Source organism: Amblyomma maculatum, unplaced genomic scaffold (genome assembly GCF_055883805.1).
Source record: "Amblyomma maculatum isolate TAMU_Amacu unplaced genomic scaffold, ASM5588380v1 scaffold_15, whole genome shotgun sequence".
Classification (NCBI taxonomy): domain Eukaryota; kingdom Metazoa; phylum Arthropoda; class Arachnida; order Ixodida; family Ixodidae; genus Amblyomma; species Amblyomma maculatum.
In genome coordinates this window covers 1,306,335-1,333,846 of record NW_028146740.1, presented here as the reverse complement: position 1 = coordinate 1,333,846, position 27,512 = coordinate 1,306,335, and the positions used below count along the sequence as shown (strand labels likewise).

The window sequence follows — 27,512 nt, the reverse complement described above, 5'->3', positions numbered from 1 at the left end:
ACACTGTTCATTGGCTGCCAGATGAATTTTACTTGCTAAATCTGGCACATGAAGATGGTTTGAAGCTGGCAACTTGGATCGTGGGAAGATGGCGGCGTGCAGCTAACCGACGGCGGGCGGCTACTGGTGCTGTAAACAACGGCAGAATCGTCGCGTGTGGAGCATTTCTTGTGATATGTTGCGTCGCGTACCTACTGTAACATCACATAGCTGTCCTGATTCTTCTGAGTTGTTATCGCAAGGCCGGCTATCCCTGCGATTGTTTCGCGCTTCGCACGCATTTCGTCCGTCGAGCGCACATGCATCTCCTCTGTGCCCGATCACCTGAAAATATGTCAGAAATTTGCTTTGGCGCAAGACGACGACCACAGTATATTAAAAAAAAAAAAAAAAGGTGACGAATTTCACAGCAACGGCCCTTGGTCTATCCGGGATGGCTAGTGCTGCATACAGTAAATGTCAAAGGGTGCTCGTGTGTGTTTACTGTTGATCTGCTAAGTCTGCTCGCAAACATGGTTTCCAATTGTTCTATATCATTCCTTTATGGCCAAGAAGGTGCCTGAAAGATTATATAATATGCTTGAAACTTGAAAACAATGTATAGAAATTTCCTACAGTTGTGTTATCGGCAGCGGTTTTTAAAACTTTTGTTCAAACCTTTGTTCCTTTTTGACGCAGTGAGTAGAAACTGTGCTGGCCACAATGATAAATTTGATGATGGCGGCGAACCAGTGAGAAGCTCGTTTCCCTGCCCAGCTTTCCCTCTAGTATAGTGCCTAGAATATACCCTCAACGTTAATAAAACTAAGATCAGTTGCCAAACTGAGAGCTGTTTCGCGGCGCCGCCACCACTGGCTGCTTTTAGTGGCGCTGCTGTTCTACCAGGCTCTCGTCGACCCGAACGTGGGTTGAACACGTGCAGTGCGGGCAGCATGAGTACAGTGCGTTCCCGACTCGGCTGCTGCAGTGATCGTTTTTTGTGCTACCTGTGCTAGCATGCAAAGTTGAAGGGGCTACAGTAACCATGCCGACGTGCTGCGTGCCGGGCTGTGCGAGCGGTTACAAGAGCGACAACACTGACAACACAGCGAGGCGTTTTTTTCTCGGCTCCGCGTGACGCGGATCTTTGTGCGACATGGGACCGCGCGATTCCGCGTGTTGACAGGAAACTTTCTGACAAATCACGTGTGTGCGATCTTCATTTCTACGATGAAGACATACTGAAGACGTACAGTCATATCATTAATGGCAAGGAAGTAAAAATCGATAGGGGCAAATGGAACCTCGCTGAAGGATGTGTACCGAAGGTTTTCCCTAACTGAAAAGCGCTCACTTGTCCCTGGAGTGCTCAAGCACCCTTCAAGCTCCCTGACTGAACTGGTGACTGGCATCAAGTCAGTGGTCGAGCGACAAACAAAGACAGAAAAAGTTTTTGGAAATCTGTTCTGGTTAATTGTTGACCTGCTTTTGAGCAGGAAGCTACCCCGAATAGGTTGTAGCCTGCACAGTTCACTGTGCAAGTGGTGAAGTTTTATTTGGTAATGCGGATGCATTTTTACACACGATTCCTATCCGAGAGGAGCAATGTGAGTAGTCAGGTTAAAAATGCAAGGAAGAAGTCTCGCCTGCTGTAATTTGTGCATTCAGTAAAGTGTGAAAACGTGCTGTGAATAAAATGTAAAATTACATTTACTTGTGTATCTATCTGTAGCCCACTGCGTGAAAGGTCGCAAAAAAAAAAAAAAAGTACTTGCGACGCGGGCGCAGGCCAGTAACGATAAACCCACAGTTGGGAATCCCAAAAAGACTAAATTTTATTGTCTCGAGTTGTTGGCGTCTAACCTCCTGTGTAAGCTCTCTTCTCTTGCTGGAAGAAAGAAACCGACAACTCAAGAAGCAGAAGTTCGCTCTTTTCGCGGCACAGATTGCGCGCGGCGCTCGGCTAAAAGTCACATGCATGCTTATTGACGAAATGAATGCAATGCGCAAAATTCGTTTATTCCGTTAAACTGCACCACAGACAATGCGGCTCTTTGCTGCAAAAACGCTGGTATTTTTTTTTTTTTTGTTAAACATATGCACATGCATGCGGTTGAGCAGAACTGCAGAAACATACTTCGAACTGACGATGCACCTTGCAATGATCATATCTCTAACATTATTGCACGTTTCTCATATGCCACTTCGGTGAAGAAACTAGCAAAACAACTTTCCTAAAAAAACAAAAACAAAAAAAAAAAAACAACGGTAGCGTTGCCTGAGCAGCGCTCACCTGCAGTAAAGTTTTGCAGCATGCTCGCCACACACGGTTCAGACTTGATTGGTGACTGTGAGTAATTAACGATAAGTACGGCATTTAGGACACCAAGTAATTTAACATTCCCGAATGCTTCATGCTACGCCGAGCGGTCGGGCCCGCAACGTTTGATTGTACTTCGACAGCGGCCAAGCAGCGGCTAGATAGAGCCTGTTTCGACGGCAGCGCCACCTCGCGTTAAAATTGACGCGCCGCTTCAGCAGCATGGAGAACCCGGAGAGTTTGGCAACTGATCTTAGTTCTATTAGCGTTGCTATACCTCTAGTATAGTGTTCTAGAATTGGGAAGTGTGCCGTCTTCGGCGCGCGGCAATGGGAGCGACGTGGTCGCCGGAGCGATGAAAAGCGTAGGTGGCGCTGTCAGCCGTAGGAGCGCATCACAAGCGCGCGCGCCGCTGAGGAAACGCTTGGGGCGTCTGCTCCTGCGGCTCGTTTCCTGCGTGAATTTTGTTGCATCGCGTTGCTGCTCTGGCTGTTGTACTATGGCGCGTTGTTGAGCAAAGAGCGATGATTGGTCAAGCAGGAAAACACGTTTGCAGAGAGCACAGTAATAGTTCCGTCCGTCTTGTATGACTTTCGCCCCCCCCCCCCCCCCCCCGCCCCTTCTTTTACTGAGTGCTCTTTTCCTTGCTTTCGTTCTTTCTTCTTGCTCATTGCGCGCTCTTTCTGCTGCCTTCCCTATTCGAACCCTTCCCTTCTCGCAATGCACTCAAAGCATGGTTGACTCAAAGCATGGTTCCCTATAAGCAACAGCACTGCGGAAGGCCTTCGGGTAACTTTGCAGTCCACAGTCGACCTCGTTGACTACTTATCTGCAAAATCCGGTTTTACATACATTATGACATCGAGACTAAGCCAAGACAAACAAGAAAACCTCTTCGGCATCGTGAGGCAATTTAATGGCTGCAACGATCATCCCACGCCGGCTCAATTTTTAGTGACAGTTAATGCCCTGGCATTTTACAACTTAGCGAAGCCCCCAAAGACAGGAAATTGTAATGCTGAAATTGTAAATGCCTTACTTGGAATTAGCCGTACAAGCGAGAGACCTACTCAGCTTCTTTCAAATGCTATTGGTGAGCTTGACCGTTTGGTTGACGAGAGAAGGCTCGAGGACGTCGAAGCTACTTTGAATTCCCTTCCTTTAGATAACCACAGATACGTCACATAGGCACAGTTCTAGCCGTCTCATAGCGTATATTGCAGGATATGTCGCTAAAAAGTTCATGAAGAAGTCAAAATGCAGTACTTGCTCCGCTTATCTTATTTCAAGTAAGTCGTGCGTGGCACAAAAGAAGAAAATCAATTTATCTCAAACTTCGACCACGGTGGTCTTCTTTAGCCGTCCTCGGAGCTTGCAAAGCTCGTGCACACGCTGGAAGAGTCTTTCACGGTTTTTTTTTTTTTTTAGTTCAAGAAAGAATAACGCAAATAGCATGCGTGAATTTGCTTTGTTTTTGCAAAGCGCAGAGGTTTCCCAGTTTGCTTGCCCTACTCATGACAAAGAAATGACACTTAACATAGTGAAGTTCTACGTCCTCATGCGATTGCGTTTTTATGCCAAGTCGCTAAAACAAGAGCAGACATCGTGTTTGAGGACTTTGATCATTCTGCCTTTCACTTGTGTGTTTTCAAATTTAGCAGCCTAATTTTTTCACGGCCTAGTACAGTTCATGATTATTCTCATATAGTTCTGTACAGTTTTATACGTTTGTACTATATTCTTGCACTAAGTCGCGATTTTTTTTTCACGTTGTCCATTATGTGGTTTCGTTCATTGCTATCTGCTCTCATTCATTCATTTCGTTTTGAATAGGACTGCCAGTTCATATGTATTTGCCCACATTTAAATAAAGTCATCAGTAAGCGCTCGCATAATTTCTGTCTTCAAGCAATCTTCGCATACCTCTATTTGCATGTGGCGCAAAAAGTACGCTAGCCTAGCCTAAAACACCATTCACTGCGTTTACAGTACGTGCGAGCGTCGATGGAAGACTTCAGTCTAGCCCGCATAAACCGGTGCATCCAATATTAAAAATTTACATGATCATAGAAATACGTTAGACATTCGTCATTGAACCTCCCGCTAGTGTTCGAGAAATAAAGCACCCAATACGTTCAGGAAATATATCTCGCCGTTGCTTGTCAATTCGTCGGCAATTTGTCGACGGCCGCTTATTTTATAGGGAACTAGTTGTTTTGTTCGTGAACATAACCGTTTTAATACATTTAGACAAGCGTGTGGGAGCTAAAGCGACACAATTTCTTGCTACGCGCCTTCGGAGTCCGATTGAACTAGCGGTGACGAAGGCGGTTCACCCAGCTGTCTGCTCCGCGCTCACTGTGCTCCTCCTGCACACAGCGCCCTCTATCTTGTCATCGCTGAAACGACCAGCTCGCCGGCGGCAGACGGCACACTTTTCAATTCTAGAACACTATACCTCTAGAGTCTTTGTATTAACTCTGTGCCTCCACGGCCGCCGCCATTGCTGGCTTATCATAACCGCGCAGACCAATGATTTCTTACCATGGGAAGAAAGGGTTTGAAATAAGAAAGCAGTTAGCGCCGTCACGCGGCCGGACGCTTCTGCCCCCATTAGAGATTGTCTCAAACGTCCTTTATTTCATACGCGCTCATAATTTGCCTTTGTATTGCGTTTAAAAAGCCATGCAAGGTGTATATAAAGTTATCCTTTTACTTTTAATAACAAGCTAAGAAACTACGGTAGGCTAACGGCTGCATAAATCAGCTTGCCTGTCGTCTCATTAGCATAATTCGGGCACCTCGCTACAGTGTACTAGTATAGTGCCTAGAATATACTGGCTAGTGTGCCGTGCGGAGGGCTCTCTCAATGGGAGGTGGTGTCCGCGCCGGCGATGCCTTCCAAGTTTGGCCGCCAGGGGCGCTGCTCATCGTAAAGGTGCCGTTGACGCCGTCGGCCGCCGGCGCGCCCTTGATTTGCCGCAGCTGCGCTGGCCGAGCCATCAGTGGGTTCGAGCGCTTTGGACGCGTCTACGCTGTTCTTTTGTTTTAGTCGTTCTGTTTCTTGCATTCATATGAGATAATTAAATTTGCAACGACTAATGATGCTAAATATAAAGCATCAGGGCAGGGAAAAGACATGTTTCGTGTCGCTCTGTCGGAGTGGCTACCGCTCAGGACTAGGTTTCTTTGTTCGGTGTGCCATCGGACCCTGCGCAGCTTGCGTAGTGGAAGCGGTTGATTAAAAGACAGGACCGCAGGTTGACTTCGACGTGTGTTGTCTGCGAAAAATATTTTGAGGAGAGCTACATCGAGAGAACGTTCAAAGTGACAGTAAACGGCATCGTCAACGAGCTCGCTAGAGATAGACCACAAATTAAGCCCGAAACCGTGCCAACGCTATTCGACCATTATCCGAACCATCTTCTGCCTAAGAAGACATCGAAAAGAAAATTGAGGAACCTCTGTGACCAACCGGCCGCTAAACGACAAAAACGCAGTGCCGTAATGCCAGTGGTGCAGACGACAGCCACGCACGCACCGCCAAGGATGTTTGACAATGCTTCCAAGGAGCTGGCAGCAAAAGAGCCGAGCGAGAACTCATGCCCGCAGCAGCAGACGTGCAGCTTTGAGCCTCGGGATCCGTTTGACTCAATTTACATACCTGCAACTTGGACCAAATTAACCGAAGCACCTGCTGGATCTGTAGCCTACGCGCTTTCGAGCCTAAAAAAAAAAAAAAAAGAAAAAGAACTTTGTCACTTTGTACATATAAAAGTGATAACTTTTGGAAGCCTGAACGCAGTTCTGTGGACACAATAGTGTATATTCTCGGAAAAGAAAAAAACAAGCGCGTATAATACAACAATATATAAAGCTGAAGATAGAGCTATATAGGTAGAGTGCACTGGAGGGTCTTTGTTCCGAATGTGGCCTGCAACCAGCTGATTCAGGAAGCACATATAATTCATGGGAATATATTTTGCAGAAAAAGTGTCGTTTGACCGTCACTTCTGAAGGGGTTAGCTGCGCTTAATGCAAATACCAGCGGAGGCTTACACAAGGTGCGCATAAAGAAGGAAAAAGCATGCAACTAGCCAAATAAATGCTGCAACATTTCTCGCGCTCTGAGAAGAGCTAAGAGAAAACTGGTGTGGAGCGCAGAACAAGTGGCTCTATTGAAAGCGCAAAATGAGGAGCTAATAATTGTGAGTCTGCGGTTGAAGTTTTTTTTTTTTTTTTTTAATCCCGCGCGTGACCTATACAATTGTGACCGTACAACAACCGCTCGGCTGCTGAAACAGCGAAGCCGAAACTGGTGAAGAAAGTAAAATTAATTATAAATTACTTAGCGGTGGTAAGCGAGAAACCACGTGGAGAATTAATCAGGAATATCTAGCGCATCATTAGCAAGTGAAAAAAAAAAAAAAATACCACCAAAAATTGGTATCAGACTACTTTAAAATTATTGCGGTGTCATATGTGCGGCCTTTCTCCAAAGCCTTTAGCGGTGCATTTCTATATTTTTACTTGTTTATTGTTGCTGCGCCTTTTAGCTCAAATTTTACTATATTGTAGACTTAATAAAAAAAGAATCAGTGATACAATCACCACTTTTGTTTCTTGCCTTTCCTTCTGTTACAAAAGAAAGCACACCGCATAATAATCATTTATGTATCAAGCAACAATTAAGTGACTTCCTAATAAAACAAATGAATAAAGAGTAAGAACAAAAACTGAAGTCAGATTCAGACTGCTTGTGTTTATTGTCGCATATGCGATCTTTGAAAACATGCGCGCGTGCAATATATGTTACGAAAAAGCAAGATCGCCCTTCTTTTCTGTAGCATAAATGTGACGCTATAAAACGTCACTAACCTGATTATATATCACCTTAGCAATAAGCATGACTGAATTGCAGAAACGTCGACGTAGCCTATCCGAAAGCATGAGGCCCGTATACGTATTGACGTTCGTAGCACTTGACTGCGGCATCGCGATATACCATGGACCATAAGAAAAGACCGAAGAGTAAATAAAATTCAAAGTTGGATTAATGAACAGTGTAAAATATTAAGGGTATTTTCTGATACCTGTGTCACACGGACAATAACAGTCGTCGTCGATCCGTTCCAGGTTAGATCGCGATTGAGAATATAGTTCCCATAATTCGGGACAACCACCTGGGCTGACTGAGCGCTCACTCAGAAGGAAGATGCATACGATACCTTACATCCGCAATCGCGATGCGTGGATCGCAATCGAGTGGCTCTAGATCAAATAAAATCGTCATCGGAATATTTCATTGCAATATATTGAATCCGGCCCGGACTCGATCGTTTAATCAAAGATTAACAAACTATTGCAACCAACGTGTCAACTTTAGGTGGTTTTCTCAAATTTCTTCTCTCGCTGGATATCAGGAATATGTGTTCTGCTTAAGACCTTATCCGGTTCAGCTGAATAAATAAAACAGATATATAGCAGACATGGACCAGACAGTATTTGTTAAACGCTTCCTCGAGCGCTATTTGAGCGTATGATTTTCTCCGCACAGTACTAGGACGGTATGAATGCCTTCCACCAAGACTGTTTTTAGACACAAAGTGCGCTTAAACCGTCAAGAGACAGGTTTCGCAGTGAAAAGCGCAGCGCGCTATCCGGACCTATATGCCGCCTATGCTGCCGAGGCCGCGAACGCGGAGCGATAGCACCTTAGCTATTGGTAGCGCCGCCCCGCGGTGGCGGCGGGAAGGCATCACCGCGGCGGACACGCCAGCGCGCGCCCTCGGCACACTAGCCAGTATATTCTAGGCACTATAGTACTAGAATACTTCGCCACTCGGCGAAATTATGGCGGCCAAACGTCAGCATTTTCGGTAATGGCGGCACATCAGTTACGTCATGACGCGTCAATTTGACGTAATCTAAATATGCTTGCGTATCACGTGTTTCACGTGACATAGCTCCAGCCAATCAAATTTGAGCATCCGCTCCTTCCCAGTATGCCATTATTTTCATCACATTGGTTAATCGAGCGTAAGTGTTCTCCAAACCACCATCAGTAACTTTGTTTCCACTCCAAAATCATTCGTATTTGTCATCCAGGCAACAAGCATAGCTCCGGTTGAAATCAATTTTCACGGCTACGTCATTTTGACGTAACCGCTAAAAGTGCTTGCCTCAACTGATGGTTTCGCGCCACAAGTTTGAAGCCCGTGACTCTTTTCAGAGCCAATCAGAAAGACAATATGGCGCCGCCAGGGGAAGGCGAATATCGAGGATCGGGGTATAGTGCTCTAGAATCGGGGGGCGAGACTAGCGAGACTAAAACCCGCCATGAATAGGGTTTTTTCGACTAAAATTTTGTCCCTAGATTTCTCCAAGCGCATTGAACGCCATGTTTTTACAAAGTACCTAAATGCTGACTATTATGTGCCTAGTTGAGTCTGAATTTGTCCCCAGATTCGTGGCGGGCTGGCGGGCTTTTCGGCTCTTTCCTCGTTGTCGCCGACGGCGTCCAGAGCTTTTGGATTAACGAGCTCTGGACGACGCCGTCGTCGGCGCATTCGGGCAGTGTTTGTAAAGTCTCTCAGTTTATTGCCGTGGTTTTGCTGCAGGGGAGGTAGTGCAACGCACCCTTAACATTAAACCATTCAACTGCAAAAGTCGGACGTTCGATTCATGGGTGCCGAGCAAATTTGCGATGTCTGCGTCAACGATCTGACATCGGCCGTCGCTTCTCACGTAAGCCATTGTCATTGCTGTTGTTTTTTGACATAGTGCGCTGAGTGCAGCGGTAGGTGGGTGTCGTGTCCATTTTTGTCCGCGAAATCAATGCGAGAGGTGTCATTTAGCAGTGCATTAAGCTAAACAGCAACCTGGTACTTAATTGTTTTTGAAATTAGCGTGCAATTTGTCAATTACTTATATCTCTGTGGCATGGATGCCACCTTCTAGCTTTGGAAAGCAATCTGAAGACGGTGCAAAACTCGTGTGTTTTATCAGAACATGTATGGATATATAAACAGTATAGCAAAAATGACTTTGGAAGGAATTAAATTGTTTCCAACAAAGCTTTGCGCAAATACATTTTTTTTTCTATCAGGAGCTTGCGACAGCGCAACACGACAACGTAGGCACTATACTGTGTCAGCTTGCTGCTTATCTGCTTATCTGATTCTAATTTAAGATGATTAGCATTACCAGCATTTGTTGTTTTAGTGGTTATTTTATTACATATACAAAAGGAAAGAAAAGATGTTTGCCAGCCCCGGTATCTGATATCTAAAGCACCTGAACAGGGGCGGTGGAATTGAAGGGATAGTGAGGAAGGGGTAGAGGAAATCAAAGAGGTGAACGAGAGGGAGAAAGGGCAGGGTAGGTAAAAATAAAAAATATATATGTATACACTATGACACAATATACAGTAGTTCGCTTGAGGCCCAGAATAACGAATGCAGCGAGCTGCCAAAATACGGCCAGGAAGGTAGCTTGCTTAACTTCCTTCAGGTCACTTGCAGCTGCCTTGTTACTGTATACGTGTTAGTAAACTATAAACTTTGGCTGATATCTCATATGCAATGCTGCTTGGTAAAGCACTCACTTCATTTCAGTGTTTACATGTGTATATGCCATTTTTTGTTTTCACTGTCAGCAGTCTTGGAGACGCAGCCGCTCGTTTATTCTGGACAACTTTCGCATCCTTGGCTCCCTACATGTACAGTACATGTACCAAGGTATATATATGTGCATTATATTCAGTATTTTCATTTTATTTTTCAGTGCATGAGTATTGTTTCTGCTATGGATAGCAATTTGTTAAGTGACTGAAAAACATTTATAGCTACAATTAAAACATATGAGTGTCAATCTGTGAGGCCACATTGTTGCCATTGTCGTTGGTATTGTCTGGACATGCCACACCCTATACCCAATGAATTACCTGTATAGTCATTCCACCAAACTGAAATTGAATCTGGGTTGCAATACACACTTATACGCTACAATACCCCAGCACTCAACCCAACACTACGTCTCGTCTCGTAACTGCCACACTTGTTGGCTGCTTACTGCACCGAGCTACTCCAGCACTTACTGTTAGCACTACACACCCATATATTGTTTTTTATTTATTTATTTATTTCAAATACCCTAAGGGCCTTTGCGGGCATTACATAGGGGGGGGGGGGATTCATCAAATAAACACAAATAATTTACATTACAAGCAAAGAAAAAGCTGTAAGCAGAAATAGGTGCACAAAAAAAACATGAACAATTTATGTAGCGACATCTAGATGCTAGAATCTAAGAAAGAAGACATCTAGAATGAGAGCAGTTAGGGATAAGAGCCCAAGCAACCACCGACGTCCGTTGTACGTCCGAGCTAGAGCCGAACGTCCTTTTCCGAAATTGTACGTCCGTCGGACATACGTACAACCTCCGGTTTCGGACATCCGTATTCGTACGTCCGTGGGAGGTACAGACTACGTCCGTTTTTGTATATCCGCATGAGAGACGAGGTGTACGTCCGATGTACGTACGGACGAGTATGTTTCCAGGACATATATTTCCTCGCTGACAAAATTATGTTTCAACATTCACACTTGTCTTCAATGCTCGAGGTGTGTCCTGCCTGGTCAAAAAAAAAGAAAAACATTGGGGCCAATTGGGACCTGCAAATGGTTACATCTGGACCCAATATTGGACACCACCTCTCCAATGGATTAGTCCAGTTGGATTAACCAAATGGTTCTGCAAATACCAATTGGGCATTCCAAATAGTTGCAATTGCGTGTAAAATTCCATTCGGATTTTCCAAATGGTACTCAAAATTCCAATAGAAAATCCAATTAGGTTTGCAACTTCCATTCGGCCCCTGAGATAGCGAATTGTATTATATACCAAATGATTAGCTGGTTGGCCTAAAAAACTCTGGCACATACAGTATGGGGCGATGTCATTAATTTCTCAGCTTTCATGCCGCAATTCGTTGTATCCGTTGGTAGCGGCGGTCGTGATCTTCAATTGTTACTCTAGTTGAGCCTTAACGTATGTACTACATGTACCACCTGCGCGGCTTCGCCATCCACGATGGTCCACGACCACGTCTTGGCGAACAAAAGCGCCGGATTACCTTGCACTGTGGGTCTTTACAAAAATAGTTTTTTTGCTGTTTGAAATCCCCGCCAGTCCCGCCGGCCGGCGGCCGTACTGTTTGATTGAAAGTTGCGTATTCCATTGCAGTGTGTGCGTGTGTGTGGGAGGGGAGGGGGGATGGTAGGTTTCGCTTGAATATCCTCACAAGAAAGGTACCTATTTAAATAAACTAACAATATTCAGTAAAAATATAGTGTTAACTTATTACGGCCAATTTATTTCTGCGCATGAATGTTTCTGCCGTAGTTTCGTACCACGTGTTTCTGTGCCGCCATTGCCGGCTGTCTCGCGGCAGCAGTTTTTTAGTTCTGTGCAGGTGCACGCAACTATGCTCTAATGCCTTCACCCATCTGTGTGCGCTGCAAGGACAACGATTGCGCAGTTGTGCCAGTTCCTAGTGTGAAAGGATTACCCCCTTGGAGCAACAGTGGTTCACGACGACAACACATCAGGACGGACGACTCCGGCGAAAGCGACCGCGTTTGAAAGTGAGTACTGCGATCGAGCTTTGTGAAAATCTGCGCAGCGAAAGTTGTATGAATATGTAACAGCGCAGTGAACCTACTGACACATTTCAACGCGATAGCATTAAGGAACTAGTTACACCGAAAACCAGGAGTAATCGGCGCGGTGGCGTCCGTGTATGTCTATTGAGTTGGCTCTCCCTCTCCTCTAAGCAAACTAGGAAATTGCTGGAGGTGCTATCGCGTTCCACTCTTACAATCTTGCGAAGCTTATAACCAACCTCCTTGTTTTCGTCAACCAAGGCGCTGGGTACAGTCGGTCTTCAAAGATTTTTTTTTTTAATATGCTTGCCTTCGCAAGTGGCATGCTCTGCATTTTTCAATGCAAGTTGCAGGTTGCGAGGGCACAGTCTGCGCTGCAGTGCATTACAGTGATAAAATGCATAACTGCTCCTGTACAATGCGATAAGCGATAATCGCCGAAGCTCGCGAGCTTGAAAGTTGTGCACCACTACAAAAAAAAAATCATTTCAGATAGCGAGTGGCCTTTTCTGTGCTTGAAATTATTGAAGCGCGTTATCAGCTTATTTTAATTTAGGTATGGCCTGTATGATACTGCCTTCTGAACTGTTTAGCTTATTTAGCTTTATCCTTGAAGCATTGCAGATGAATCTATGTGATATTCGAAAGATAGCGGGTGCGATATAACTGGCGTGAACTAAGGGAAAGGAGGGCAGAACTTCGCTATTTGAGACTGCTTGTAACAAGTGTTGTAGGGCAGGTACAATATGAGAAATACCCAATTTTCTTGTTATTGGCCTCCAGAAAACCTCGAGTCAAGGACTATGCTGTGCATGAGCTACAGGCGATTTACTAACCTGTTTTTTTTTCTCTCTCTTTTTGCAGAAAGCTGGTTGCTTGCACTTCATCACGGAAGATGGATGTGCGCTTCAAGTTTTACGTCATATTGATGAATTAGATATTTTACAATAAAATATGCCTGTTGTACTTTAAGCTGCTTTTCTATTTTATTGCCTCGTGGGAGCGAAAAAAGCATGCATGCAGCATATATGCGAATATGCGAGAAAGATCCGGGAACGGACGTCCGAAATGGACGTTCATTGGCCAGACAAACATGTCCATTTGGACGCCCATCGGACGGCCGACGGACGTCCACTGGCTGTTCGCGGACGTCCATCGGCCATCCGGAACATCCGAAACGGATGGCCATTGGCCGTCCGATGGATGTCGGTGGTTGCTTGGGAGTAGATGGAGAATACCTCAGTAATCTGCGATTTGCTGATGACATTGCCTTGCTAAGTAACTCAGGGGATGAATTGCAAATAATGATGACCTAGACAGGAAAAGTAAAAAAGTAGGCTTGAAAATCAATATGCAAAAGACTAAGGTAATGTTTAATAGCCTAGGGAAGGAAAAACAGTTTACGTTAAGTAGCGAAGCACTGGAAGTAGTAAGCGAATATATATCTATTTAGGACAGGTAGTAACAGCAGATCCGGACCATGAAAGGGAAATAACAAGGAGAATAAGACTGGGATGGAGCACATTTGGCAAGTACTCCCAGATTATGACTAGCAGTTTATCGGTATTGCTCAAGAGGAAAGCATACAACAGTTGCATCTTACCTGTACTTACCTATGGGACTGAAACGTGGAAGCTAACAAAGAGGGTTCTACTAAAGTTGAGGACAACGCAGAGGGCTATGGAAAGAAAAATGGTAGAGATAACGTTAAGAGATAGGAAGCGTGCAGAGTGGGTCAGAGAAGTAACTCAAGTCACTGACATTCTAATGGAAATCAAGAAGAAGAAATGGGCATGGGCAAGACATGTAGCGCGAGGAAAGGATAAGTGATGGTCGCTTAGGGCAACAAACTGGATTCCAAGGGGAGGAAAGCGTAGCAGGGGGCGGCAGAAAATTAGGTGGGTGGATGAGACTAAGAAGTTTGCAGGGGTCAAGTGGATGCAGCTCGCACAGGACCGGGTTAATTGGAGGAATATGGGAGAGGCCTTCGCCCTGCAGTGGGTATAGTCAGGCTGAGGATGATGATGATGATCTAGATGCTTAAATTAGCATTACCTCATGGTATAGACATCTGCTCACTGGTCCTTGTTGTCATCCATGGCTTGGGCTTGCAACCTCCGACTGCTTGCTCCTTCACACCCTCGTAGGATAGTCGTGCATGGCGTGTGAGTGCCGTACATATAAACCAGTATCCTTCAGTGCTCTAACCTCACCCAGTATTATTGAGCACTAGACTGGCTTCAGCATTTTGCGCTGCCCTAGCTTAAGCATCTGTTGCGAAATTAAATATTAGCAGCCACATTCTCCTGATGTTATTCTTGCTTTAAATGGACATCAGTATACAGAACAACAGAATGATGATGGGAAATCGTATTTCCACAGATACAACACAAATGGAGTTTTAGGCCTCGGGAAAGCTTTAAATAAATATTTAACTTGATCTCAAACAATTCAGGCCTGCCATAGTCAAGCCCCCACTTCGCTAAAAAAAGAAAAGCAAACAAACAGCAACTGCACGCTAAAATGCAAATGCATATGGATACATTGACGTCATTTGAGAGGCTACACATTTCACATTCATGCGACGCAATCGTGCGCAGCCACTGTCACTTCCTTGATACTGTCCAGACCTGTACCTGCTCATTGTTAAAGTTAAGTTAAATTGGTTCACAGGAAGGGAAAGGCGCAGTAACTGTCACACTTGCTCTGTGGACACCCGAACCGCGCCGTAAGGGAAGGGAGGAAGGTGGGAATGAAAGTGGAAAGAGAGAAAGAGGAGCCGTAGTGGAGGGCTACGGAGTAATTTCGACCACCTGGGGATCTTTAACGTGCGCTGACATCGTGCCTTACGTTCCCTATTCCTGTGAACTGTTTCAAAGCTTTCTCCTTGTCAGCGGCTTGTGTCACCTTCTTCCCACGCTTACAGCCACTTTTGCCCTTGCATGCAACATGCTTTATTCCATGATCTTGAAAAGGCTATAACAAGTTCTGCATGCACATGGAAGCAAATTTGTAAATATGTTGTAAGGCACAATGCTTTGGTGTTATACTGCTACACTTGTCTGTTTATTTGTTTATCTGTTATGCCTAGGCAAGTTCTGTTATGTCTTTTTTTTTTTTTTTGTCCTACTGTTATATGTGCTTGGTTTTTCCATAACCACTTCTCTTGATGTCATACGACTCGAGATGCTTGGGGCATTAAACCCCATAAACCAGTTACCAACCAACCGTCTCTTGGCACTAGCCTGATTTCTTTTATTCCAGTTTTTCAGTGGCAAGAAAGCATGCTGTCATCAATCTTTCCTTCCTCCATCCTTTTGATCGCTATGTGGTTATTTCTTTCCCTGTATCATATAAGGGGGACGCTCTCCCATGTATAGATAAATCAGCAACCGTGCGGTACCCGCTTATTGCAACATTCTTAACAAACCATATTCACTGCAGCTTAAATGTGGTGCTGTCATTATATCATAAGCAGAACAGGCCTCTCGGCACCCCTGCTCCTGACCTGAAGCTCCGGATTCTACACGGCCTACCCCGACGTGAAGCAACTTTGCTGTGCTGCCTGTGGGTTTGTGTAGCATTCACAAATTCTCATTCGTTTGTGATAGTGATAATGATAAGTGGGAGGCTTAGCGTGGAACAGACAAGGACAGGAGAGGCACACAGGACGATCGCTAACTTACAACTGAAAATTGGAAGGGAAAAAGTACGAACTCGAGGAAACAATTCATTCATCCATAGACTAGGAACCGATAAGTGCGTAAGTGAAACGTCGGTTGTTCTGTTGAAAAAGGAAGCATCGTTTTTAAATGCTGTGTAAGTTTTTGTATGCTTCCGGTATTTCGTCTCTATTCTGTTTTATCTGCCTTTGGGTGGCCCTAGATTATCTTGAATTATCTTCCCAGTCATGCAAATTCAGGGCTTTATAGAGCATGCGCACATATTGTTTCCTCGAGTTCGTACTTTTTCCCTTCCAATTTTCAGTTGTAAGTTAGCGCTCGTCCTGTGTGCCTCTCCTGTCCTTATCTGTTCCGCGCTAAGCCTCCCACTTATCATGTATTACCAACTAGCCCAGAACTCTACTTTGCTCTCGTTTGTGATAGGTATGGCTAATAGCCCTGCATGTGCAACCTGTGGGTCTGACGAGACTATAGGCCACATTCTTTGCGAGTGGACCACATACAATGCGGAAAGACAGTTTCTCTGCCCTGCACTAGAGTGTCTATATGGACACCCGCTGACAGAAATCAAGAATATATGCCATTGGCTACGGCTATCGTCTGCGGTGAAGACCTCCCAGGCACTGCTCTGCTTCATGAAAACCACGGGCCTGATCGGTAGACTGTGATTTTGCTGTGATGTGACGTGATATGGCTGTGATGTGACAGTGCTGACCTCATATTTCTGTAACTTTCTTTTACACATCACTTTTATATCCACTTACCCCCTTCCCCCAGTGCAGAGTAGCAAACCGGTTTCTTCTTCGGTTAACCTCCCTGCCTTTCCTCCTCTTCCAACACCCCTGCCTATAGTTACACTCAGAACTTGCCTGTGCAATGAACCTAAACCTGAAGTTGCAAACCAAGATGAGGTGAAAAGCAACATAAAGTACTGCAGTTCATGTTCAAGACTTTTATAGAGACTCCAATTATAGTTTGATTCAACGGCAAGTATCCGAAGGCTTTTTGCTATGCAGCACGCACAGTGTGGATGTTCTTGATTGCATACAGCTCCCAAATTTATTAAACTGTCAGCACATAGAAACGAAAGAATGCGTCATTTCAAGCATTTAGTCGAGTATCGAGCACACTGGTGATATGTTCATGTTCTCCTTCTTTCCCCTGGCGGTCCGTGAATGGAATGGCTTAGCCGATGAAGTGGTTAATTGCTCATCACTAGATGGGTTCAGTTCACGGCTGGCAATTGTTCCTTGAGTACCCTATATATGTGTAGCCTGACCTCTGTACAAATATAGTGAAACATGTCTTCAGCATTGTATTGTATCATATCCTTCTTTTCCATTTCTTGTTCCACACTGCCATATAGAATTATATATAAATTAGACAAGTGTGGATTGCCAGTATTCCTGTCATTTGCTGTTTCTATATTATGCCCCAAACCTGCAACAGCCTCCAAAAGAAGGCTAGCAGTATGTATGAAATAAAATAAACCAGTTTAGAAAGCTTGTGCCTTTCCTTGCTTTTTGGACGGAACACAAGTTCTCGGGCCATATAGGATCTGCAACTGCTATGGAGGGTCGCACAGACAAGCTAGGCGCTGCCCGATCAGTTCATGTTTCATTGTCAGTATATTTTATGTATATACTAAGGGATACCCCCCCCCCCCCCTTTTTTTTTTCTCACTGTGGCCAAGGCCAGACAGGAAAGGAAAGAGGACAGGCCATGGTCCTCTTGCCTTGTGGAAGGCGAGGGGACGGGTGAAAGGGATAAATTGAAGAGAAAGTGTAAGGTCACTAGGGGTGAGTTGGCTCTTTTTCCAAGGCTAGGGAACATTGGCCTATCTTGCCTTTTCTGCCTAGCCTTGGCCACACTGCCATAAGTTGTCTCCGAGTGTAATTGAAGTCGAAAATTACTATTAGTGGGATTTGTTTTTATGCTATGTACGGCGTAAATTTTTTTTCGTAGACAAACTGAATCTCCCTTTCATGCCTGGCGTCTGCCTATAAACTCGTCGAATTTGCGCCTAATTTAAGCGAAACACGCCACCCTTCTGCGCAAATTAAATTTTCAAAATTCGCGGCCATTATCATCATTATCGTTTTTGTAGCGTTTTGCGCCATCTGTTGTGTATGTACACCAAAAAGAGAAAAAAACCAAAACATTCAAGATGGCTGCCTCCATGTTTTGCGCTGAGACGCATAAGTGACCGTCTTTTTTGAAGATTTCTCGTCCTGAATGTATACCCATAACAAAGTTTCACGGTCCTCGCTAATAAATAACACGTCCCACATCCAAGGTGCTGCTTTTTCTTGCAGGTAAGGACATAAGACGTCAAAGGGCCGCCGCACGTCCTCGCGACGGCGCGATTGTTCCCGCTATACGATGTGTTGCGTTTTGTTGCGCCGGTTGTTTTGTGCTTTATGAAAGTTATATCTTTGTGCTTAGGTTCAGAAGTGTGCACCTAAGTGCCAAGGAATGGGTGACGCCGGGACTAAGGAGGTTGAATCAGGACAAAAAATGTAGGCTTTTCTCTGGCTGTCCGAACTCTATTGCTTACCGCTGTTTTTGCCCGAAGTCCATCGCTTTTAATATAATTTATTAACCTTTTTTCCTCGGCCAGCACATTGATGAGCACTGCGGCTACGTAGGGCCCATCGCGCGGTATTCGAGGGAACTGCTCTTGATGGCATAGAATGCCACCACGGTAGGGAAGATTTCTCCTTTGGCTGTACTACTCTTGTCTGCACCCCTCGCTCTGTTGATGACATTCGAAACGGCACCGCATTTTCATTTACCTTATGGAATGAAAAACGCAAGCGGTTTAACTACTACCGAGGCACTTTTTTGTGCGACTTTTATGCTTCTGAGTGTTCTTTGCTAGAAGCTCTCCGGCGCCGATGCTTGCTGCTTGTGCTAGTGGAACGGTAGAAGTAGTGGCGTTCACGGTTTACATTGCTTGAAAGCAGTTTGTCTAGTGAACACTTCGCAGACTTGCAGCTTGTGTCAGCAATACGGCTATTTAATGCAGCAAAATAGAAAAATATTAATGCCATTGTCATGAGGCGAGCCCAAGCTTTTAAGAATGGAATTATCTAGTGGTTGCATAGCGTTTGACCCAACAGACAGATGACTCCACAGGCTGAGAATATTTAGTCAGCCATTTCCTTTCCTGTCCTGTGTACGTACCCTCTCTCTATTTTGTAATGTTGGTAATTTCCTACACCTAGAATAAAGCAGCTTGTGCTCTGCCCTGTGAACCATTTAACATCTGCTGTTCTAGACCTGCTCAGCACGAGTGCCAATGCTTTTTTGTGGGTAGTGCACCAATCAGGCCAGTAGAAGACTTTACTGCCAAATAGTGTCATAAGCTTGAGCTTATTGAAGGCACTGTGCAGCTGAAAAAAGCCATTTAACAATCGCCATTCCTTGCAACTTTCAGGCTCCAGGGTGTTTCCGAAATGCAAAAAAACACCGAAATGCAAATTTATTGAAGAACCCTGGCTAGTTTTGTTCAAGCTTGGTTGCGGGTTAAAATGATGCACATTAGCCTGCTGGCAAGCTTGCACTGCAATAATTTGCACAATGCTAACGAATTAGGAACAGCCCAACAGCTTGAGTAAGCTTGAAGCAACAGCTTGAGTAAGCTTGAGGCTTTGCACACAGCGCAGGTTGTGCACAAATGTTGCTTGTTTGCCAGGCAAAATCTTCTAGAAAATGTTTCTGCACCTGAAAAATGTTTCTGCACCTGCCTACAGGTACACCAGCTGGGAAAACTTTTCATGCCGTAGATCTGTTTTCAGCCATGTTCACTTGTACCCTGCTGCGGTGGCTCAGTGATAAGAGAGCTTGATTGCCGATCCCAAGGATACAGGTTTACTCTCAGCTGCGGTGGCAGCTGATGGAGGCGAAATGCAAGGCGGCTTTGTACTTTGCGATGTCAGTGCACATAAAAGCCCCAGGTGGTCAGAATTTTCTGGAGCTGTCCGCTACAGCATCCCTCATTGCCTATAGACATTAAACCCCATAAACCGAACAGAACACTTGTCAACTGTAAACTTCCATAAGGAGAAAATCTATGCAGCTCAAAAGCAGGCCCTGTGGCTGCAGACAGTTCACCAAAATGTATATGCGAAATTAATTGCAAAATAAAGTACAATCCCTTTGTGCACGTTACATAAGGCATTGCAATCCAAGGCAAGCACAGATGGTGGAGGTAGGTGCAGCGTATGTCTAGTTATCAAAAGGCAGTATTTCTGTGCATATCAGCAAAGTATATGGGGTTTTATTTCCAGGCTGTAGGAGGGCCACAATTTTAGCCTCTTGGGAACCTTTATTGTGCACTACTAATACTGCTGCATATCATACGGGCATTTTCGCATATTGCCTCTATTGAAGCAGCATCACTTTTCTATGTAAAAGTGAACATTCTAGTGTCTCATTGCAGGTCTGCAATAATCATTGTAAAAATGTTGAGAATCTTTCAGACGACTGTGTACAAACTTGACTAACTACACATAACTTTCCGCATCCACAAAACCATATGCTGGCTTAGTCCTTTATCTCAGAGCTTCATTTGTCATTGGCAATTGTGCCAGTATTGCCAGTGACAAGTGGCACTTGTCCAACCTGCTCTTGCATTGCTTGCACTGCCAATGAAAAAGGAATAGATTTGGTAAATACATTGATTGCATTTTCAACTCTACAGAGCAATAGTTATCCATGGAAAAAAAATGCGCATTTCAGTCTTTAGTACACATTTTTGGCATGACAAAAGTCATTTTATGATAGTGCCACACACAAAGAGTGCCGGTGGTGGTGATGCCTCAACAAAAAAGAGCTCTTTCGTAAAGTAGTTCAGACAGCAGCTTCGCTGACAATCTAGAATTTGTACCTGACAGTTACTCTGACCCCGTTTGCGATGTGCATAAAGTGGTAAAAAAAAGAAAAAAAAAAGAAAAGATGGCGAAGTTACAGCATGCTTTACTAATGAAGGAAACTTTTTAGAATTAGAATGGTATGAAAAACATTACAACTAAACCTGCCGATGTTAGTATGTTTTTCGGGAGTTAATTTGGCGGTTACCGGGTTAACGTGCAGCTAACTCCATATAATTAGCATCAATTAAATGCTGTGTATCTTGGGGACCATCATTAACAATGTGATGCATGTGAGCCATCACATGCTTGAGTTCATTAAACATACAAGATACGTAGGCACCTTTTATTCAGACAGCATTTGTATACAAAATCAAAAGCACCATGGCAATGTCAGAAGCAGCTTAGGCATATAAGCACAGCCTATTTTGAACATGATGTGGAACAGGTTCCTTAGCCCTCTTATTTTTCAAAGTCGGCTAACAAACAGATGTGCATTTGCAAAAACCTGCATGGTATGCAGATGTGCCATTCCTGCCACTAACAAAATGAGCCACTTCACAGATTTCCATATGGTCCTTCCAGTCTTTGAACTCTGCAAAAAGAAAGATTTTCCAAGTTGTCAAAAGTGAGTCTCAAAAAAAGACAGCAAGAAACAGAACTCTTGTAGACTGGAAAATACAAAATAAATAAAAAAAGTACAGGTATTGCCAACACCAACGGATTGCACAAGTAAACTGCGTATGTTGACATCAATTTTTGGAAGCAGATTTCAGAGGCTAGGCTACACTGCCATGCAGTCAGCCATAACTACTGCTGGATGAATGTCAACATATCCAAAATGAGTTATCAAGTTGTCCTTTGTGTGCCTTCATAGAGGCTCTGACTAGGCTCAAACATGGCAAATAGACTTGTCCTCCGCACTCATTGGTTCTTTACGATGCCTGTCACTGGAAAGGCCTAAAGCTTTTCCTATTGGTTCATTGACTTGAACGAGAACATCTTCGGTGTAACTCCGCCTGGTTGGGTACTTGAAACAAAAGTTTAAGAAACACCATCACCAACCAAATTTTTTATTAGAACGCGACGTTTCGGGTCCAACTCGATCCCTTCCTCAGGGGTGACTAAAGTTTGAGGCCCGCAGTAGCAGGCACACGTGGCGAAGTCCAATTGTGTAGCAGAGCCAGGGTAGCGTCCCCAGATTCCTGTTCACTGCTGCAGCTGTCAGCCGGATGAACCGAAAAAAGACGTGACGTCTTTTGAAAGGGTTGGTCTCCACCACATCAAGTATGTTCACCTCGCCAAAGGCGATTTTGTGGTCGGCGCATTCGCAGTGCTCGGCGAGGGGGGTTGCTTTTCGAGTTCAATTGCCGGGCGTCATTCTTGTGCTGCAATATGCGCAGACAGATTTTTTGTTTCGCCGATATAAGAGGCAGAGCACTCTGAGCACGAGATTTTATAAATAACGCCTGGTTATTTTTCTCTAGGAATACGGTCTTTTGGTAGCGGCAGAAAACGGCAGACTGTTGAAGTAGGTTTGTGCGACACACAGACGTGTTTGCGCAGGATGCGTGCAAGCGCCTCACTGGTGCCCGCCACGTATGGGAGCACAATGCGAGGGCGCTTCGTCGTTTCCGTGTTGACCGACCCTCTTGTCCTGCAAGCTCGACGGCGGAAAGCACATTGGAATAAAGGCGCGTGTATAGCCATTCTTCTTCAGATCGGCTAAGCATAGGCCGCTGCCTGCTACTGCGGGCCTCGAACACAACAGCTTTTATGGCTCCTGTCTGCAGACTCTCATTCGTGTGAATCGACTTTGCTACTGCTAACACCTAGTATTTATTCTATGATACATATCAGTAGCATATGCCTGTAAGTTATCCAATTATGTGGAAGACCACTTGTCTAGATACCTATAAAGCCCTCTCTAACCAAGCTGTACGGATGCATTTCCATGGCCTAAGGGTTGCCTGTCTTATTACCCAAAGATCCTACAAGGTTTATCACCTCACACATTCATCTCAAAGGTGAAGCCAGAGACATCACACTGAGTACTCGGCCATGTCACCTGTCTGAAATGTGCCCAAGATTTTCCACTCACAACGTCGCGTTTTGTGCAGAAAAGAGGCTTTAACGTTGCTGCATCAAAAAAAAAAGCAAGAAGCCAATAGCTGAACATCTACGCTACATTAGGCTCTGCTGGCTCGCAAGACATTTGACCACAGTGCCAACAGCCAAGTTATAGATGCAGCTGTGGCAGAGGCTGTACCACAGAAACAACAGATGAATGTGGTCAAGATAAAATGAAATCGCTTTGTTCACAAATTCTTCAATACATCATGAAAAAGAATGGCTCACTTATGGATAGTATGACGTCTACTGTGTTCAATAGGATTGTACCTTCAGGAAGTTACCTTTTGAATGCAATCTTAAGAATATATTGTGGTGTTCAATTTAGGCTGTACACATAGCAGACGTGCAAAATATGGAACACATTCTGAGGGTTAAATGCAGAGAGGATTGCTGAAGCTGATATAATAGGAAAGCATAGGGATACTAGATAACGTAGAAAACACATGTGACAATAGGATAGGTGTAAGTGAAACTAGTGCAGCTGTCACTTATGAGAGCAAAAAGTTGTACAACTCAGTACTAGCACAATGGTACAAAATGTTGAAAAGTGATGATGAAACACAAGTTTCCTTGAAAGTGCTTCTACATAAATGAAATGAAAGTGATTGGCATAAAATTTATGCCCCTTCCTTAAAATTCTCAATTTAAAACTCACAAAGAACAATGAAGATAAGGCTGCAAAAGCAACTAACAGAAAAAAAAATAATGAAGCAGTTATACACAGATGCAATCATTCGATAAACATCTCGAGTGATGAAGCCATGCTCCAGTGGCTTAGAGCATAAATATGTGAGCTTTACCAACCCTCTTTTAACATATGTGAGTGCTGGAGGGCATGTGGCAGCAGCAAGAATGTGTCAAGAAGCAACTGGCCCAGATAGCAGCCTCATAATAGGGGTATGGAAGGTCTACACACAACGCTATCATGGAGGGAGATATTTTATGGAACAAGATATGTAGCAATGCACAAAAGGAGCAAAGCATTTTGTAGAGCTGCAGTCAAAAATTTATGAAGGACAATCTTATCAAAAAGTTTTCATTTCATTCCTGCGCTTGTGCATCATTATTGTGACTATGGGTTATATAGTGAAACATGAAATGTCAAGCAATTTATCTCGTACACAAATGAATGCATTCTTGCCCCTGTGAAGCCACCTTCAAGAACTTTTGCCAGTGGGTGCACATGCACATCAATATCACCAATATCACCTAGTTACAAAACAGAGAAGTCAATAGTTGCCTTTGTGAAAAAACTGAAGAATACAAAAATATTCATTGATAGCCGAGCCACACAAATGATGCAAAGGTTAAACAGGTTATCTGGGATCTTGATTAACATCACTACAAAGCATCAGTAATAGCAGTGCAAAATGAAACTGGCAAATTTTGCAAAAGTGGAATCTAAAATTGCCAAAATGGGTTGACAAGTTGGCGGGGGCCTCATTTTCCGTGCATACAACAATGAAAGACAATGACCACCAAATAGATGCACAAATTATCCTCGGGAAAACTAGTTGATTGCTGTTCATCTACATTCAGCATATGAAGGAAGCAATAGAAAACAAGCATAAAGGCAACCAAATACAAAGAAGCACAGCTCGCTTCACTCTGCAGTTTGTGGAAAAACACAGTGGGCACCTCACGTTTCACCCTAGTAGCACACAAGATAGGTGTAACGAAATGGACTCTGCTATGGTAAACGACTGCAGACACATCCACCAGGGTGCACGTATGTCAAATATTCTCACTGAAGTAGTACATCGCAGACTGCCTGCTTGCCACAAACACCAAAGTGAATTGTGAACTATTGGTGCCCGCACGTCCTACTCAGAATGGCACTTCTGGAGGTAGAAGGAGAACGTTTTTGTACCTTCCTGTGTTTCATTGACATGAAGCACTTAATAAAATGCACACTGAGTTTAAGCAGAACACAAAAAAGCAAACTATACAACAAAGAATGACAGCTCTCAGCAAGGGCCACAGCACTTGTAGAAGAATACACTCAGTATGTCTACAGATGGTAGACAAAAAATCATAGCACCAAGGAAAGGTTTGGTTTGTGGGGTTTAACGTCCCAAAGCGACTCAGGCTATGAGAGACGCCGTAGTGGAGGGCTCCGGAAATTTCGACCACCTGGGGTTCTAACATCGCACTAATGTGCACTAACATCACACAGCACACGGGCGCCTTGCTTTTCGCCTCTATCGAAAAGCGGCCGCCGAGGCCGGGATTCGATCCCGCGTCTTTGGGAACAATAGTCGAGCGCCGTAACCACTGCGCCACCCCAAAGCTGAACTTGGTTCTTGCACATGCTATCAACAAAACGTACACCAAAGAGATGGTTATATCTCAAAACCACAGAAAAAATTAAGACTTGGACGGCTTTTCAGCAGTATGCTATCGAACATGAAGCAGTAAGAATGTGCACATTGATCCCTTGTGGCATATATCAAAATCATGACAGCGAGTGAAAATCTCAAGTGCAGGTGATCAAGTTGTTCCTGTCCGAGTTAATATAAATGTTGCACGTCCTCTTCCTTGTACTTGTTGATGTTCCTGCTGCGATTACCATTTGCAGGTGGCATCAATGTCATGTGATCTGCACACACTACAAGCTGTAACGATCTTCAAAAAGAGCTGTCCATCTGCATAGCACTTCACATCTGATGTGGCCGTCCAGGGACAAGGCGTGGCCTCCCAGATTATACAAGCCTAGCAGAGAGGTTAATGATGTTGAATATGGCCCCAGGACTTCTCACCACATGATGACTCAGATTGGAAGTGCTGCAACGGCTGCACAAGGTCCACACGATCACCTGCAAATGTTTAGTGCCTAAATTATATGCAAATGAAATATCAAACACGCATGGCACAGGAACATTCAAAATCATCAAAGCTGCAAGCTATGCTGCGGTAAAGTGTAATCTATGAATGCAAGAAATGGTCAGTGCAAAACTTAAACCTAAGTGAACCATTTCCGTAACAGGTAAAGACGGCTTGGTGGCGGAAATTGTATTGTGACGGCTTTTTCTTTCTTTTTTATTTTTTTGCAATTGGAACGACTTATATCAGGCGATTTCACTTGTTTTTCCTTTCTCGGTCGTCGAAACCATTAACCAAGAAATCTTGACAACTACAAGCACACTCAGTTTTTTTTTTTTTTTTTTTTTTTTTAAGTTCTTGCAGTGTAGAGAAGTTGAAGAAAATTATAATGCGTCGTAGAAATATGCAGCTAAAAGCAACGCAAAATGCTGATTAAAAATATCGGATTTGCCGCATGCGTCCTGTGAGTATTCCTATAATCTTCAGTCATTTCCCGCCTGCGTACAACTTGAATGCGAATGACGCTATATGAACAGTCACCTTTACAGGTTTTCCTATTGCACTTACCTCTGTGATGCTCGACGTGCTGCACCATTTCCAGCAGATTGACTGCGTTGCCATGCTGGTCGACACCCATCGAGAAGCCCGACACATTCCGGGAGCTTGTCGCTCGGCCGAACGAATACATTTCGTGCCATCCAACATCAGAGGCGTTCGCCACTGGCGATCACACCCGAAACACCAGTAGCTCAACAGTTCAACATTCCGAGCGCAGGGCAATTCTCGCCTCGGAGCTTGCAAAGCCGCCACACTACACTCCTCAGATCTGACTGTACTGACGAGCTATCTTTCAAGACAATTTGACAGCATTGCTGTGCTGCAGCAAATCCTCGATCACTACTTGCAGACGACGAACGGCACGAAGACCACTCGTAAGCGTACAAGTTATTTCCTTCCTGCGTACCTCCCTCCATGGCCGCCGCCATTGCTGGGCTATTATAACCGCGCAGACCAATAATTTCTTACCATGGCAAGAAAGGGTTTGAAATAAGAAAGCAGTTAGCGCCGTCACGCGGCCGCACGCTTCTGCCCCCATTAGAGATTGTCTCAAACGTCCTTTATTTCATACGCGCTCATAATTTGCCTTTCTATTGCGTTTAAAAAGCCATGCAAGGTGTATATAAAGTTATCCTTTTACTTTTAACAACAAGCTAAGAAACTACGGTAGGCTAACGGCTGCATAAATCAGCTTGCCTGTCGCCATAGTCTCATTAGCATAATTTGGGCACCTCGCCACTCGGCGAAATTATATCGGCCAAACGTCAGCATTTTCGGTAATGGCGGCACATCAGTTACGTCATGACGCGTCAATAATAGAACTCAGATCAGTTGCCAAACTGAGAGCTGTTTCGCGGCGTCGCCACCGCTGGCTGCTTTGAGTGGCGCTGCAGTTCTACCAGGCTCTCGTCGGCCCGAACGTGGGTTGAACACGTGCAGTGCGGGCAGTGCGTTCCCGACTCTGCTGCTGCAGTGAACGTTTTTTGTGCTACCTGTGCTAGCATGCAAAGTTGAAGGGGCTACAGTAACCATGCCGACGTGCTGCGTGCCGGGCTGTGCGAGCGGTTACAAGAGCGACAACACTGACAACACAGCGAGGCGTTTTTTCTCGGCTCCGCGTGACGCGGTTCTCCGTGCGGCATGGGACCGCGCGATTCCGCGTGTTGACAGGAAACTTTCTGACAAATCACGTGTGTGCGATCTTCATTTCTACGATGAAGACATACTGAAGACGTACAGTCATATCATTGATGGCAAGGAAGTAAAAATCGACAGGGGCAAATGGAACCTCGCTGAAGGATGTGTACCGAAGGTTTTCCCTAACTGACAAGCGCTCATTTGTCCCTGGAGTGCTCAAGCACCCTTCAAGCTCCCTGACTGAACTGGTGACTGGCATCAAGTCAGTGGCCGAGCGACAAACAAAGACAGAAAAAGTTTTTGGAAATCTGTTCTGTACCTGCTTTTGAGCAGGAAGCTA

At 44.6% G+C, this 27,512-nt stretch overlaps 2 long non-coding RNA genes across 3 annotated transcripts in view; both read right to left on the bottom strand.

The window, feature by feature from the left end:
* The window catches only part of LOC146171905 (uncharacterized), a 263,996-nt gene that overhangs the window by 131,839 nt on the left and 104,645 nt on the right, over positions 1-27,512 (bottom strand). The window lies entirely within an intron of this gene.
* LOC146171907 (uncharacterized) lies at positions 20,854-26,461 on the bottom strand. Its single transcript, XR_014702698.1, has 2 exons — positions 26,045-26,461; positions 20,854-25,470 (listed from the first exon to the last, which is right to left on the bottom strand). It is a non-coding gene; the product is annotated as an uncharacterized LOC146171907 (long non-coding RNA).